This window comes from Schistocerca piceifrons, chromosome 1 (genome assembly GCF_021461385.2).
Source record: "Schistocerca piceifrons isolate TAMUIC-IGC-003096 chromosome 1, iqSchPice1.1, whole genome shotgun sequence".
Taxonomy (NCBI): domain Eukaryota; kingdom Metazoa; phylum Arthropoda; class Insecta; order Orthoptera; family Acrididae; genus Schistocerca; species Schistocerca piceifrons.
In genome coordinates this window covers 146,590,542-146,607,018 of record NC_060138.1, presented here as the reverse complement: position 1 = coordinate 146,607,018, position 16,477 = coordinate 146,590,542, and the positions used below count along the sequence as shown (strand labels likewise).

The following is a 16,477-nucleotide window of genomic DNA, read 5'->3' as shown; positions in this document are numbered from 1 at the left end:
TCTTTACTCAATTACATCTATGGGCATTTATTGTGAATCATTTGAAAGTATATACCGGTCAATTTTTAACATCCTTTGCAATGTTACCATTCGTACTACTGCAGCGTACAAACTGTACTTCATCGAGCTACTTGTGAAACATCCACATGATTGTATTTCTTCAGCAAAACTCACAAGAGAACTATTTTTACTGTAATGTTACCTATCTACAGAATGACAATTATTGAAGTATGTGAATAAATGTAAATTAGTTACAAACAACGGCGTGCACACACTTTAGTCAACACGTAAAAGTCACTAAAGATATTCGGATGTAAGCTATGACATGTTCGATACTCCTGCCATCATTGTCGATGATGCCGCGCAGCCGAATAGCGAAATTCTGCATGGCCCCTGGAAGTGCCGGAACATCGATGCTGTCGATGGCCTCCTGAACAGCTGTTTCCAGCTCAGCAATGCTTTCGAGCTTATTACTGTACACTTTGTCTTTAACATAGCCCCACAAAAAGGTGTCGCATGTGGTCAGATCCGGAAAACGTGGCCGCCAGTCGAGTCCCATGCCAGTGACCACTGGGTGCCGCAGAGCCAGTATGCGGTCCCCAAAGTACCCCTCCAGGGCGTCAAACACTCTCCTGCTTCGATGTGGTCGAGCTCCGTCTTGCATCAACCGCATCTTATCGAAAACAAGGTCACTTTGGATAAAGGGGATGAAATCATCTTCGGAAACCTTCACGTTCCGTTCGGTAGTTACCGTACTATCAAGGAATATCGCACCGATTATTGCGTGACTTGATATTGCATACCACACAGTCACCCGTTGAAGGTGAAGATACTTGTCGATCGCGAAATGCGTATTGTCAGTCCCCCAAATGCACCAATTTTGCTTACTGATGAACCCATCCGAATGAAAATGGGCTTCGTCGCTAAACCAAACCATACAGCGCACACTAATTCCCACCATGGCTCAACCGTCCAGTTTTACCGTCCTAACGCAAACCATTCAGAAGTTACGACGATGTTATTTCATATAGTTCAATAATTGTCACCCTCTATACACAGAAGCAACCTAAAACGTAGGAGTTACCACATTGTGTACTTTAATGGAATTAAAATCCTCTGTAGATGTATTTGTTATTTTTATTTTAGATTCGTATCACGCTTTACTTATTTTTAACATCACCAACGTGACGTCGGGGATAGGAAAAGCTGCATGCGATAGTTTACAGAGGCGCTCTTGTTGATATTATTTGGGAGTTGATCTTCATATAAATAAAACCGGTCTGATTTGGTTTTAAATTATGTGTATGTACATCTTAACATTTTGTGTGTGCGCTCTTCAAATCTGAAGTAGATCATTATACGGTGTTGACTGTAGGCAAACCTGTTGCCTATAAGCCAAAATCAAACCTCACTATCCACGGCAAGCGTACACGTGAAGTCATGAAGACAGTTCTAATATATTAGAATAAAATGTTTCAGAATGTTAGGCTGAGTCATTTTGTTATACTAAGCTATTCAGCAACACCGCCGTTTCGACTGTTTCGCGTCGGCTGTTTTCAGGCCGACGATGCTGGAAAAAAAAAAAGAGAGTTGAAGCTGTAAGCCTACGCACTAATATCAGATTTAAACGTTTTTGTGCGTTGAGAGACTTATTTTCCAGTGACGTTAGGCTATACACAAGCCGAAAATAGTTTCTTACACCCATTACGTAAGACGAAGGAAGGAGAGAGAAGCATCTAGCAAGCAAATGAGAATTGAATACAGCATCCTGTAGACGTGGTTTGGAATACGCCATCACTTCTCAACTCACTAATGAGCAATTAATTAGTTGATTGCAGTAACGCTTGAGGTAAGTACAAAACACGGTTCTCCATTGGAACAGTCCAGACCTTCGACCACATATTCTGCGCCCGCATCTCGTGGTCGTGCGGTAGCGTTCTCGCTTCCCACGCCCGGGTTCCCGGGTTCGATTCCCGGCGGGGTCAGGGATTTTCTCTGCCTCGTGATGGCTGGGTGTTGTGTGATGTCCTTAGGTTAGTTAGGTTTAAGTAGTTCAAAGTTCCAGGGGACTGATGACCATAGATGTTAAGTCCCATAGTGCTCAGAGCCATTTGAACCACATATTCTGCGCTTTGATCCTTTTGATGCGTCGTATTTGGACAAACCTATAGCAAACCATTGCCTGACAAGAATCGTGTAAGACTAAACGTCTGCCGGTGGCACGATGAAGAATATCAAAGAATGTCATATTTTAATTAATGTCAATTCACGCTTTACCTTAAGAAATGCATTTTTTCATCTAAAATACATTTAAAGTGACGGCGTTGACAAACACGGTCAGCTTTGCTCAACGGAACGGAAGGTCAACTTCAAGGTTTCTCAGGAAAAAATTTTTGACTATTGTGTGGGTGTTGTGTACATAGTTCCGCGTAGTCAGCGCGTACACAACTTTCCCAATAGAGGGCGCCCCGCTTAGCACAACAGCGCAGGCGCATCGCTCGTCCGTCTCCGCACTACGAGATGGCGCTATCTTAGAGACGGACCAAATTCTGCTTCCGCCCATCCGCGTATTAATATGTAACGCAACCAATGAGATTGCTGCTAACGTAAAACCTTTTCTCCTCGCGGATCACACTCGCGCACTGATACCTGAACGCGCGAGGTATTATAACGAGTGTACAACCTCCGATTAGTCAGTCTGCATTAGTCTGCAATTGTCTGTACCAGTCTATAGTCCAGATAATAATAAGATTATCATATTCCTGTACATAGCCATGAAGAGAAATGTATAGACATTTTGTCAAGTATCAGAGATATGTGAGAATAAGATTAACGAACCAAGATCAAAGGAACTTCAGATTGTCAATTGTAAATGGCATCCAGAATCCAGTTACGTAATTTTATGTTGTTATTATTTTAATAAATATGTGTGAAAATTAATCAAGTTCTGTTTAAAGTTGGTCACCGTCAATCTGCTACTCTAAGCGTGCAAGTGGCATTTCTATCGTCTGAACTAACGGCAGAAGATAAACACGCCACGATAAGACCACGAGACGTATTGCTGACACTCGCCTACTTCGCTAGAGCGACAAGTCAAATAATCTGATGTTGTGTGTACCGAAGGTCTTACAGTACGCACACCACAGTGGGAATGGTGGAACTGTGTGCTAATATCGATATTTAATCTCTTCTACCTATGCTCATTCGTGTTACAGTAATGGATCTTGTGTCTCTTTAGTCTTTATTGTACTGTTGATTGGCGACTCCGTGGAGTGCTGTGTGCACAACCACCATATATGTTAAATTAAAAGGAAGGTCAGCGTTGGCCGTAATATTGATATTTTATTGATAGCAGAATCGATTTTCGATCACATAATGATCATCTTCGGTGCTGTACAAATTAAACTGGCTCATCACAATACGCCAGTCACTACTCTTGATGAACTGTGGTATCGTGTACACGCCATCCCATCCAAGCTCTGTTTGACTCAATCCCCAGGCGTATCGAGGCCGTTATTACGGCCAGAGGTGGTTGTTCTGGGTACTGATTTCTCAGGATCTATGCACCCAAACTGCGTGAAAATGTAATCAAACGTCAGTTCCAGTATATTTGTCCAATGAATACCCGTTTATCATCTGCATTTCTTCTTGATGTAGCAATTTTAATGACCAGTAGTGTATATTCCGACATCTTGTATCATGGATGGTATATCACAGCCTCACTTTCATCATTCGGTACTGGGCGAAGCGGAGTGACGTTGTTTTGACTTTTAGCGTGAACGCAACGCCACTTGATGCTGACTTCAACTTCAAGCGTGAATCGGCCTTTATTCAGGGACAGCCTTCGGGCAGTTACCCACAGTGTTTATACAACGTTACAGATACAGCACCGGGAGCGTACAGGGCGTCAGTGGCGGAGACACGTCCACAGATGTGGGAGCCAGAGGGGAGGCGCTGTTTAACGTGCTGGGCTGTGGTGCCAGCGGCGCGTGTCCTCAGAAGCAACACGCCCTGGCAGCGCCCAGCCGGGGAGCCAGCCGTCGGCAGTTTCCCGCCCCGACATACGTCGGCTGCGGCGGCCAGCTAACCCCACTCAAGCTGATACACAATGACAGCCAAAGTAAGGCGACACTAATATCAACACTTCTATACACTCATGAGCAGCTGGATTAGCAAGATATGCTGCGATGGATACGGAGCCCTCCTGTCGCCATAGTGAATGGTACAGGTCGGCGTGCCATGTCACGTGAGCGGCCACCAGATTGACAGTCGAGTGCGGAATGGCCACGGTGCACACGCGTATCATTAGTGCCAAACGAAAGACGAGGCTCAGTGAAATATGTACTTATTTTGGGTTGATGTAGACCACAAAATGGTGCATAATATTTCCTTTTCGGCGTATTTCTGGCTTACCTATTTATTTCGATATCGATGGTTTTCTCTGAAACTTCAGTCTTCTTTCGGCTAGTTCTGTCTGTTCCCAATTCGAACTATCATTACGTCACCTGTAATACGTGCTTTCTGTGGTAAGCTGAACCGTCTGTGAAAGTCGAGATTTTTTCCACCTAAGAACTTGAAAATGTCTCTTGTACTGCAATGCCTATTAAAGTAAGGTTTTGGGAATTTATTTTTTGTAATCTTAGCGTATTCGAACCAAATATGATTCCATTTACACCAATTTTAATTACTTTTCCCAGGATGTGTACTGCGGGTTCGCTGAATTCACAGACAAAAACAGCACATCTGGTATTTACCGTCTAACACTCCAGGACCGCAAATCGGTTTATATAGGACAGACAAACAGAAACGTTAATACCAGATACACAGAACAGAAAAGAGCATTAAAAAGTAGCAGCTGACATTCCACGTTTGCTGGACACTTTATGGACAAGAAACACAACCGAACAAACATCAATACTGATTTGATAATTCTCAAATGCAGCAACAGCCCCCCACAAAAACTAACAATTGTAGAAACTTACCAGATACTAAAAGTCATAGTGGAAGGGAAACAAGTGATAAATGAATACAAAGCTCTCTGCAATGGAACTCTGTTCTCTTCCTTCAAGAATTATTAGACAAGACCAACCTATAGAGCTCTCACCCCCCACCCCCCAGCCCCCACACACACACAAAAAGAAAAAGAAAAATCCTCACAGCTACTGCCTCTCTCTCTCTCTCTCTCTCTCTCTCTCTCTCTTTCTCTCTCTCTCTTTTCACACACACAAACACACACAAAAGTAATAATAATAAAGAAAACACCTCAAACTAACTCTCTCTCTCTCTCTCTCTCTCTCTCTCTCACTATCTCTTTTCACACACACAAAAGTAATAATAATAAAGAAAACACCTCAAACTAACTCTCTCTCTCTCTCTCTCTCTCTCTCTCTCTCTCTCTCTCACTCACTCACTCTCTCTTCTCACACACACATACATACACACAAAATGCACAGACACCTCTGAAAGATTCAGGACAACCGCCAGGAACACCTTAACTGTTCCACCGTCAGCCATCTTGTTTTTACACCTTCAACTGTTCCACTCTCCACCATGTTTATTTTTACAGCTTTTAAACAGTGAAACAGTGACAGTGACAGCTCAATATATAGTGTTTGACAGTGACGAAGATGATGAAAAGGAAAACGTAAGTGAAACATAATGTAAACACACACACACAATTAATTAATTTCAGGCATAGCCATAACTGTTCTCAGATCGTAATTTTGGCTTAAATAATTTGTCTACCTTAAGGTGCAAGGGGTTGCAGATGACAAACTGTGAAACAAAACAGTTACTGTAGAAGCATAATACATCAGGAAAACCACACCATGTATTAAAAAGGTGTGAATTCATAATTTTATGTGTTTTTTCAAATATCTGTAATTATGATTTAAAAACTAATATTTACGTGTATACAAACAGTAAAGAATAATCTTTATCTTTAACAGCCATAAAATAAAAGCCCACTCAAGATGCTGCAACTGCAATGAAACATGTTTGGGTTAAAGAACAAAACTGTGTTTTGCTAAAGGCGGACCCTACCCAAAAACATATGTAAACACTAAATACCTGCTGTTATTGTCAACATACTTGTAAGTATTATGATGTAATCTTCAACGACAAGATTTGTTTAATAAGTGATAAAAAATTTGGAAAAAATGTTTTGTGACATCTCACGCTTCCATTACATATATGTGATTGCTGGCGATCCATTTATTCCAAAATAATAGTGATAGACGGCTGATTACTTAGTATTCAGTACTTATTTTTGGTGAATAATAAACATACTGTCTTCCGTAATATATTTAAGGTATTTCACAAATTAAACTAACAGAATGTGGGTTCCAGATTCCGTACATGGGTAATGTCAACCTGAAACGATATCTTATTGCTTTGCCTAAGTACCGCAGAGAGATTCCTTGCAGTCAATACTGCCACCAGTTAGTGAAACTGAATCGTTTTACGTAATGATCAGACAATGAAGGCTTTCGCGGCCGGATGTCATAGCTTCTGATGAGTCCTACAGTTTGTATGGCTGTGGTCGAAGGAACTTTTCGCGTATCCTGACGTTTCGTCCAGAGCTGCGCTGGACATCTTCGGAGGTACTCCTGGCGACCCCGAATCTTGCCAGCTCTAGTGAAACCTTAGGAAACTAAAACCACGCTTTTAGGTACCTAAATGATAGTTACACTTTCAAAAGACTGACTGCGTTCCTCTCTGCAAAACAAGTAGGTCAGACTTCGGTAAATGTTCCCAGCTCAGCTATCGATTTGCCGATTAATTGCATAGTATACGTTTATTGGCATTCTGGTAACTATTGCTAATGCACAGTGACGGTAGCAGGAACTGCGTCTCGGAGTTCTTTTTGGAGGCTTTAGGCATTGGAATGTTCGGCGTTTTCCCTTCCATAGATTACCAATTTAGATCAACGGACACCTGCGTTACGCTCTACTGGTGATGAAACTGACTGGTCAGAAATCCAGAAACGCTGCCGAATACTTTCTGCTTAGTCTCTGACAACGTGTCAGTGGACATGGCAACCTCAATAAGGTAGGCTATTGAGCAACGTTTCAGATAAATGAGGCACCCATCTGTTCCACTGTTTTTAAATTTGCTGTATGCCGTGAAAGCGAGAAATGGATTTTTATTTTCGTTACGATCTTTTTGCTTCCGCTTCTGTTCTAAGTATAAAATTTTAGGTAATCAACGTTGCCTCTATTCAGCCAGATGCATATGGCTATAATTTTGATGAGTGTGACTGAAAGTAGGTGGAAATCCATCGCCAAACTGGGCTGGAAGGTTTCAGTGATGCAAAAAAGGTCGTAATATTTCCTACTTTACATTTAGAAGTGATTAGGCTGTAGTACCGTGAGAGTTAGCAAACTGACTGAGACTCTTCATTAGTTTTTGGAAAGAGCAGAATTCAAATTCTCATCCTATCAAAATGATTTAGACCTGACATAGGTTTGCATGGTGATATCCAGATTTGGGTTCAACTAGTGGTCTTATGCACAATTTCCTCCATATTATTTCATCTCCTGCTAATGGAGATACCGTGAGAGAATATGGAGATATCATATCCTCTGCGTCTAATGCTTCAAAAATGGGAAGATGCAGACACTTCAAGTTCTAAATTAAAAAAGAGGTTCAGCTTTCGCTCTTAGATGTACAAGTAGTCAGTGGAACATATGAAACTTGGGCCACAAGATTTACGGAACGGGCACTTTTTCGTATAAATACCTGGATAAAAATTTCGATTGCTATCACAACAGAAGAAAAGATTACACTGGTCATTGCAGGAACGGGCTTAAACACTGAATACACACCGCTCCTTGGAGGCAGAACTAATATGGAACTAAACAGCTCACTACATGCTGGAAGATGCAATGTTGACGCAGAACCATCGGCTAAGGGATTCGTTTTCATTTCTTTGGTAAAAAGTTCAGAGATGGTTTTGTCAGAAGATTCAAATCCTCGGCGTTGACACAAAGTCAAAGCAACAAAAAAAATTCCATGAGTAATTCCACGTAAGGCTCGAATCCTCGTTTCTCGCATAGAATCCATTGTTAATGCGACCACGTGAACGTTGTAGCCTCTAAAATAAGTATTAGCACTCGCCACAAGGGATACATGAGCCGTTGAACTTCAAGTGACACAGATAAATTGACAGTAGAGAACGTTGTATTGGGATTAGCTGATGATAAATTACAATTCTTTGAGTCTAATGTTATGATAGGATTTTATAATCACTAAATTGGAAAATATTGGGAGGTCATAACTACTTCAATAAGGTAGCAATGCGAGGGAACCATCATCAGAAAATAAGGGGGATCCAATTAGACGAGCTGTAAACGGGAAATTCTACAGAACATCTGTCTCCAAAGCCTCTGACGATAGGAAACGTGGCCAAACAATTATGCCTAAGGTCACAAATACGGCTAACAATATTCGCGAGTTACGCATTTTATGATTTGTCATAGACTGCCCTTACAGTTTACGGTAGCCTACACGGCGATTGGGTTTCCTTTCAGTTTAGTGTCCTAAAACTTGTGTGGCTGATCTAGTTTACAATTGAAGTGACTGCAGTGTCCCCTGTTGTGAAGGACCATTCTCGCAGAGTGCAAAACCCACAGAAAGCGTCAGTCGGCACAGTGGCCCGTCATTTTATCGATGATTCTTACACATAAGACATTGTCGAAACTTACTTCAACTGTGTGGCACGTAAAAGAGGAGACTTGATCCCCATATAACATATAGTTCGTATATTATTTTTCAATAAGGCCTCTGCAGTCTTAATTTCTAATAGTAGTTTTTTCGAACAAGTTATTACACTGTTCGCGGTGTCATTTAGAACAAAAGTTTTGAATTTACCGAAGAAACTGTGTTTTTCATCGATAATATATCCTCTGGTAAAAGCAAAGTTCACAAAGCTGATTTCTGACTCAAGGTGCCCATTGTTTCGAAACCTGTCTTCACCAATATGTCCACTACGGGTTTTTCTCCTTATCTGGCTTATAAAATTTCTATCGATTGTTGCATCATTTCCTATCTATATCTGTCTGGAAGCCAGGCAACGGTAACAAATTGACATTAAGTGCCGCGTCTGATATATCGCCAAATGTGTAACTGAAAATTTTTAATCAAACCTGCTGTTCTTAAAGATATCATACATACATGTTATTTCTAATCTGTATTTTTTTGTCTGTAAGCTATATCTCACGTATTTCTTAATCAAAATTAATGATTAAGACACCGTTTTCACGATTTGGTTCACCATTGATGACGAAAAAGGGACATTTAGTTTAATGTTATTGTTTTCATTAAAAAACTTTGTTTTGAAGACTTTTATGGAGCCAGTGTAGAAGGTGCCATGTATTGACAATCTGTTTAACTAACATGCACGACAGCTATTGCAGTTATTTAGATTCTGTACGCAAGCGTAGTCTATCACGCGACTTCTCTCGTACACGTTAATGAAAAGACAATTCAATTTTACTATTATGCACGGGAGTGGTCGAGAGTGTTTACTTTCTTTAGGCAAGCGTTGTGTAATGCGTAAATCAACTGGGTTACATCAATGTTCATTATCACAGATAAGTGCCGTTTACTTTTCTAACGTAATTTACAACTTAATTTATTCAACTTTTAATTCATCATTACTTTACAGCGATTACAACATTATATTACTCGTTTACTAATTTAATTCTTCATTACATTATAGCGTCTGCTACGTTACATTATACTTCTCCTAACGTCAGTACCTTTTATCTGCATCAGAAATCCTTTTATTGTAATTATAATAGTCTGACTACCGTCATATTCGACGCGACAGAAATCAATGAACAAAATGTTTCACAATTCTATTCAACGGTGACTGTATGCCTAAAAATTGATGATTGTACAACTGTTATTGAATATGTCATTTCGAGTTTGTTAGCTGGAGAGGCAATGATTTATCAGTTCTGATTTCGTCCAACTCGAAGAAATAAACAACGTTCCGTTTTATCTCGTGAAATTTCCCAATTCTATTCAACGGCTACTCTATGTCCAAAAAATAAAGATTGTACTACAGTTTTTTAATGTCATTTCCAGTTTGTTATTTGGAGAGGCAATGATTTATCTCAGTTGTGATTTTGTCCAACTTGAAGAAATAAACAACGTTCAATCGTACCATTTAGAAATTTTTTAACTCTTTAAATCATTCCGGTTTACCACCTCATCAATTGATTTTAAAGAAAAATGCTATTATTGTGTTAAACTGTAACCTTATCGATAATCTGACATCAATGAATGTTGCAAGATAAGTAGTAATTCACTTAGGCAAGCGCATCGTTACTTCGATAAAACGGTGCTCAAACCTCTTCATTAACCTCACATCTTCTGATCCAACCGTGCCTTACCTAGAGATAAGAAAACAATTTCCAATAAAAGTAGCCTTCACTATGACCATTAATAAAGTGTGAGGTCAAACGCTTCAAAGGGCAGGGTTCTATTTACCAGAAACTGTTTCTTTGCAGGGACTATTATACGTGTCTTTCTCATGACTAGACACATTCAGTGATATTTATGTTTGTGCTAAAGACACATACAGTCAAAAAGTAAACCACGGGCGCACTACTGCTGCTGACATTCTTTTCAAAGGACTTTCGTAAAACAAAGACATGTAAAAAAATAAGATTAATCTGAAAAAGGTCAATATCTGCTTTTAGTGCTTTACAATCAACAATATTGTACGTATTGATGTTGATTTTTTACAGTGAGACAAAGTTTTTTTACTACTATCCAAAATATAATATCTTTCATTAACAAATACTTGTATTTACTTATTTCTTCAATGCTATATTACCTGTCGCTGACTGGCCAGAAAAGAAGGAGAATTATTTGCAAGGCTCAATTAGTGTTCTTTAATCGTGAAACAGTGTTCCTATTATACGCTGCGACGTTGCTGTTATACATCAAGCTGTTCATTTAAGAAATGTACCTGCACAGAAAATATGTAGAATTACATTAAAAAAACCTAAATTATGTTCTCTGGCATGTTATTCCGGGTGAGTGGGGAAATACAATGGCGTCATTGTTGGTCGGTTGAGAATCTCACAGGGAGTATACGATTTCTTAAGTGCCAGTGGCACGCAAGATGGACAAAAATATCGTAACGGTAACCGAAGCAAACTTTCACATAACACGTACATCAATCTTACTTAAGGAGACTTTCCACATTGTGACTGCGCTGTCTACGCTAAAAAAGAGTGCCGGGTGATAAAAAAGTCAGTATAAATTTGAAAACTGAATAAATCACGGAATAATGTAGATAGAGAGGTACAAATTGGCACACATGCTTGGAATGACATGGGGTTTTATTAGAACTAAAAAAATACAAACGTTCAAAAAATGTCCGACAGATGGCGCTTCATCTGATCAGAATAACAATAATTAGCATAACAAAGTAAGAGAAAACAAAGATGATATTTCTTACAGGAAATGCTCAATATGTCCACCATCATTCCTCAACAATAGCTGTAGTCGAGGAATAATGTTGCGAACAGCACTGTAAAGCTTGTCCGGAGATGGTGAGGTTCAAAAATGGCTCTGAGCACCATGGGACTTAACATCTATGGTCATCAGTCCCCTAGAACTTAGAACTACTTAAACCTAACTAACCTAAGGACATCACACAACACCCAGCCATCACGAGGCAGAGAAAATCCCTGACTCCGCCGGGAATCGAACCCGGGAACCCGGGCGTGGGAAGCGAGAACGCTACCGCACGACCACGAGATGCGGGCGGAGATGGTGAGGCATTGGCGTCAGATGTTGTCTTTCAGCATCCCTGGAGATGTCGGTCGATCACGATACACTTGCGACTTCAGGTAACTCCAATGCCAATAATCGCACGGACTGAGGTCTGGGGACCTGGGAGGCCAATCACGACGAAAGTGGTGGCTGAGCACACGATCATCACCAAACGACGCAAGTAAGAGATGTTTCACGCGTCTAGCAACATCAGGTGTTTTTTTTTGTTCTAATAAAACCCCATGTCATTTCAAACATGTGTGTCAATTTTTACCTCTCTATCTACATTATTCCGTGGTTTATTAAGTTTTCAAATTTATACTGACTTTTTGATCACCCGGTATATAGTGCAGTCTGCGATTTACGTTGCTTTGTATCTCACCTCCCCCCCCCCCCCCCCTCTGAACCCCCTCCTGATCCACGCCCCATCCCCCCCCCCCCTTCCTGCAATCACTGTCAGAAACCAGACCTCCTGACGGGAAAGGAAAAGGGAATAACATCATGCTGATTTTATGCGAAAGTACTGTGGTTCCTATATCAACCATCCAGTAACGACTTTTCTTTCATTGAAGAAATAACTGGCGTACATCTCGGTCGAATTCATGAGCTGACTTGAAATGCAACTGCCGCAGCTATTTATAGGAGTGACGGCAACAGTTTGGCTTCCGGCGAGAAACTCTCGGTTGTGCTTGGACAGTAATAAACATAGCGTTCGGAGCGTCCGCACGGGACAGGATGAGTCAGTGTGAAAGGCGACACCCGGTTATTGGCATTCAGGTAATCTGTGAAACCCAAGCCGCCGGGCCACTCTACACCTGTGCCCGGCCGCCGGCCGCTGGTCGCTCCGCAGATGGCGGGCGTCCGTCGACCTACCTCCTCCCACTTGCTGCCAGCGCCGGCAAGCTAGCCCAAGTCGCTTCTGACTGCTAGCTCGCTGGCCAATTGTCGCGCGTTTGTTTCACTGTGAAGTTGCCGGTACTTCCAGAGTAAATTTCTACCACCGAAAGACAAGTTCTCGCATTCTCGTACGGATGATTATGCTAATTTTATGTAAACTTCCCCAAGGACTGTAAACTTCCCCAAGTTTCGTCTCTCTCATAAATGGAATAAAAAGGTAACGTCTTACGCATCCACAATTTTTAATCTGTATAAAATCAATAATATTGTTGGCGCTACTCATGTTTCAGTGCGAAAAGTAACGACTCTGTTCGCATTGAAAAGTACTATTTGGCAAGTAGCGGTAGATAGGTTTTTAACTTTAAACTGAGTCCTTGCGCTGTGAAGAATTTCATAAAAATGGAGCAACCTTGTAGCGGCGCACCTGACGTTTACTACTGACGTGTATTCGTGTCGTGCAGGAAAATGAATTAATCGATTACATGCATCTCTGAAGGAACACCATTGTCGAACACCATTGCCGACGATCCACAGCTGTACCAAACACTTGAAACTAATTCATTAATAGCGAATTCCTTGACATCAGCTGTATGAGGCGGCCGAGGTGGCCGAGCGGTTCTAGGCGCTACAGTCGGAACCGCGCGACCACTACGGTCGAGGGTTCGAATCCTGCCTCGGGCATGGGTGTGTGATGTCCTTAGGTTAGTTAGGTTTAAGTAGTTCTAAGTTCTAGGGGACTGATGACCTCAGAACCGCGCGGGGTCAGCCGAGCGGTCTTTGCGCTACAGTCATGGACTGTGCGGCTGATCCCGGTGGAGGTTCGAGTCCTCCCTCGGGCATGGGTGTGTGTGTTTGTCCTTAGGATAATTTAGGTTAAGTAGTGTGTAAGCTTAGGGACTGATGACCTTATCAGTTAAGTCCCATAAGGTTTCACAAACATTTGAACATTTTTTTGATGACCTCAGAAGTCCCATAGTGCTCAGAGCCAGCCAGCTGTATGAGGTAGCAGATCTGTACATAATACTGCTGACGTCAAGGAATTGTCAGCCAGCGAATTAATTTCGATTAATTAGTCACGTCCGACACAAAGAGAAGAAGACAAGCTACGAATTCATATACTTAATAAATATATTCAGTTAGTTGTGGTCCTTTCTAAGTAAACCAATCAGGCACAACACAGGTGTGCATTCGTCCCTTCCGTTGCTCAAACCATTTCTCTCTTCCGAAAAAAAAGTCGATTTGGATACCATAGTGATCGACTGTTCTGAAATTTATCGTCCGAACCACAGCCTATATTTTATGATCTGCGCATGGCAGATTCCAGCCGAAAACAGACATTTCGTTTGAAATTATTATGACTGTCACGGACAATAAATAATTTTCATTTATCTCCATAAATGACATAAAATGATTATACGAGCCCGTGATGTTTTCATTAGTTAAAGTAATTTTCCTTCTTTGTTGCTTTTTAAAAAATTACAGGTCTTAACGCGTTTCGGTTTAAGCTGTCATTATAACTTCTCAGATTTACATATTCTGATAGTGGTTTACACAGAGGCGCTTTAAGGTCTATAATTAAAAAAGCAATTAAGAAGGGAAATAACGTTAACAAAGCATTTATGCGTGTCGTTTTATAAGAGCTACACAGGAGTTCCCGTGTTTTTATATTTCAGCGTAACGGAAGAACAAAAAAATGGCTCTGAGCACTATGCGACTCAACTGCTGAGGTCATCAGTCGCCTAGAACTTAGAACTAATTAAACCTAACTAACCTAAGGACAGCACACAACACCCAGCCATCACGAGGCAGAGAAAATCCCTGACCCCGCCGGGAATCGAACCCGGGAACCCGGGCGTGGGAAGAACGGAAGAACAAATCCATAGTAAACTGACAGACCACTGTCGCTTGGTGCGTCGATTTAGGTGAAACCTGTTACAGCTGCAAGACACATTTCTAGTTCGCCAGTTAATACGATACGAAAAGAATAAATGAGTTAATTCCGTGACGAGGTAATAATGTATGATTACGAAATTGTTTTAACGATGTTAAATGATGTAAAATGTTAGAAATCCATAGGAAAAAAGATGTCCGTTGCAACAAAAGACGAGTAATGTACAGTATGTACAAGAGCCAAGAGGGAACATCCCAAGGACAGACGAGTAATATACTCGTACAATACGTGTAAGAACCAATACACAACAATAACGACGAAAGACCATAAAGTAAGAGCTAGCGTTAAAAGGGGTAAAAGGCATTACGGCAGTCTACCTGCCCTACTGTAAAGTCAGTGAACTGAAGACGGAATCAAGAAAATAAGAGAAAGATTCAAAATTATTTTCACGAGGAATGGAGGAGAACGTCTGCGCCAGCAATACATCCGGCACCTACGGGAAGCGATGCTCGGAAATACTGTCTTTCCTACGTGGTGTTTCCGGACATAGGATCTCCGCAGCACTGCTGAGAAATCTGTATCTCTCTGACGACTTGCGCTAAAATTAGGTATATGTACTGAGGGGTCCAAAATGACTATTTATGTTACAGGAAACGAAAGATCGCGAGTTTTGCATTGAACACAGAAACTTACATTCAGAGGACTGGCAAAAATATGATTTATGTGATTTATCTTCTATAATCATAACTAATAATAATAATAATAATAATAATAATAGAAGACTGGCACAAATATGATTTATGTGATTTATCTTCCATAACCATAACTAATAATAATAATTTGCACTCCATCTAAAACAAACGGAACACTGCTTCCAGAATGAGATTTTCACTCTGCAGCGGAGTGTGCGCTGATATGATCTGCCAGGAAGTTTCGAAATACTGCTTGTTTGAACATCATCCTTCTACTTCCAGTAAGATAAAAAATTCACTGCTGTACGCATATGTACGTACAAATGCTGTTCAGAGAAACTGTTTAATGCTAGAGCTCTCGGCCTCAGAACTTGCACTGCAGCGTTCAAGAGATTTTGTCTCATTCTCTCAAAGATCCACGCCTTTAGTTTCACAAACATAATTATCTCGCGGGTGCTCCTTGGTTACGAGAGGATTTTCGTAAGCCAGTGGCTTGATATATCCTCCCTGGGAAAAGATCGACAGAAACACCAGCACTGAATGAGCCTGGGAATCTTCCAGTCCATGTGTTGTACTCCTACCACGTGCTTGTTTATTTCTTGTGTTATTTCATGTTTATCAGATTCCGTGGGACTAAACAAGCGCGCGAGGTTGCCGCGCGGTTTTGGGCACCTTGCCACTGTTCGCGCGGCTCCCCTCCTCCCCCTCCCCTCCCTCGGGCATGGGTGTCTGTATTTTCCTTAGCATAAGTTAGTTTAAGCTAGATTAAGTAGTGTGTCAGCCTAGGGTCCGATGACTTCAGCAGTTTGGTCTCATAGAAACTTGCCACCACCACTACCACTAAACTAGCGAAAGCTATTTGGTCATGACTCAAACCAGTTTGCATTATACAGAATACTGCTTGGGATATTTATAAAGAACCACAGGCTGCTGGCTCCTTATTACAGCGTAGTTTAAGGACTCAGGTGCCTCTATTCTCTTCCCCTTTTCCTCTGAAAGGAATTGGTATTAGCACTGTTTTTCTATTTTACTTCTTAATCGGACGTTATGAGTACGAACTAAGTGATAATGTGCCTTGCCCTTCAGAGAATAAGAAAGAAGGAGAACGACGCATAAAAAAAAATACTGCTTTTGGGGTTCCATGCCTCAGTCTGTAGCAACGGAATCCTAATATGATTGCCGGCCGAAGTGGCCGTGCGGTTAA

At 41.2% G+C, this 16,477-nt stretch overlaps 1 protein-coding gene across 1 annotated transcript in view; it reads right to left on the bottom strand.

The window, feature by feature from the left end:
* The window catches only part of LOC124791091 (homeobox protein six1-like), a gene marked incomplete at its 3' end in the record, with an annotated part of 426,719 nt that overhangs the window by 272,870 nt on the left and 137,372 nt on the right, over nucleotides 1-16,477 (bottom strand). The window lies entirely within an intron of this gene.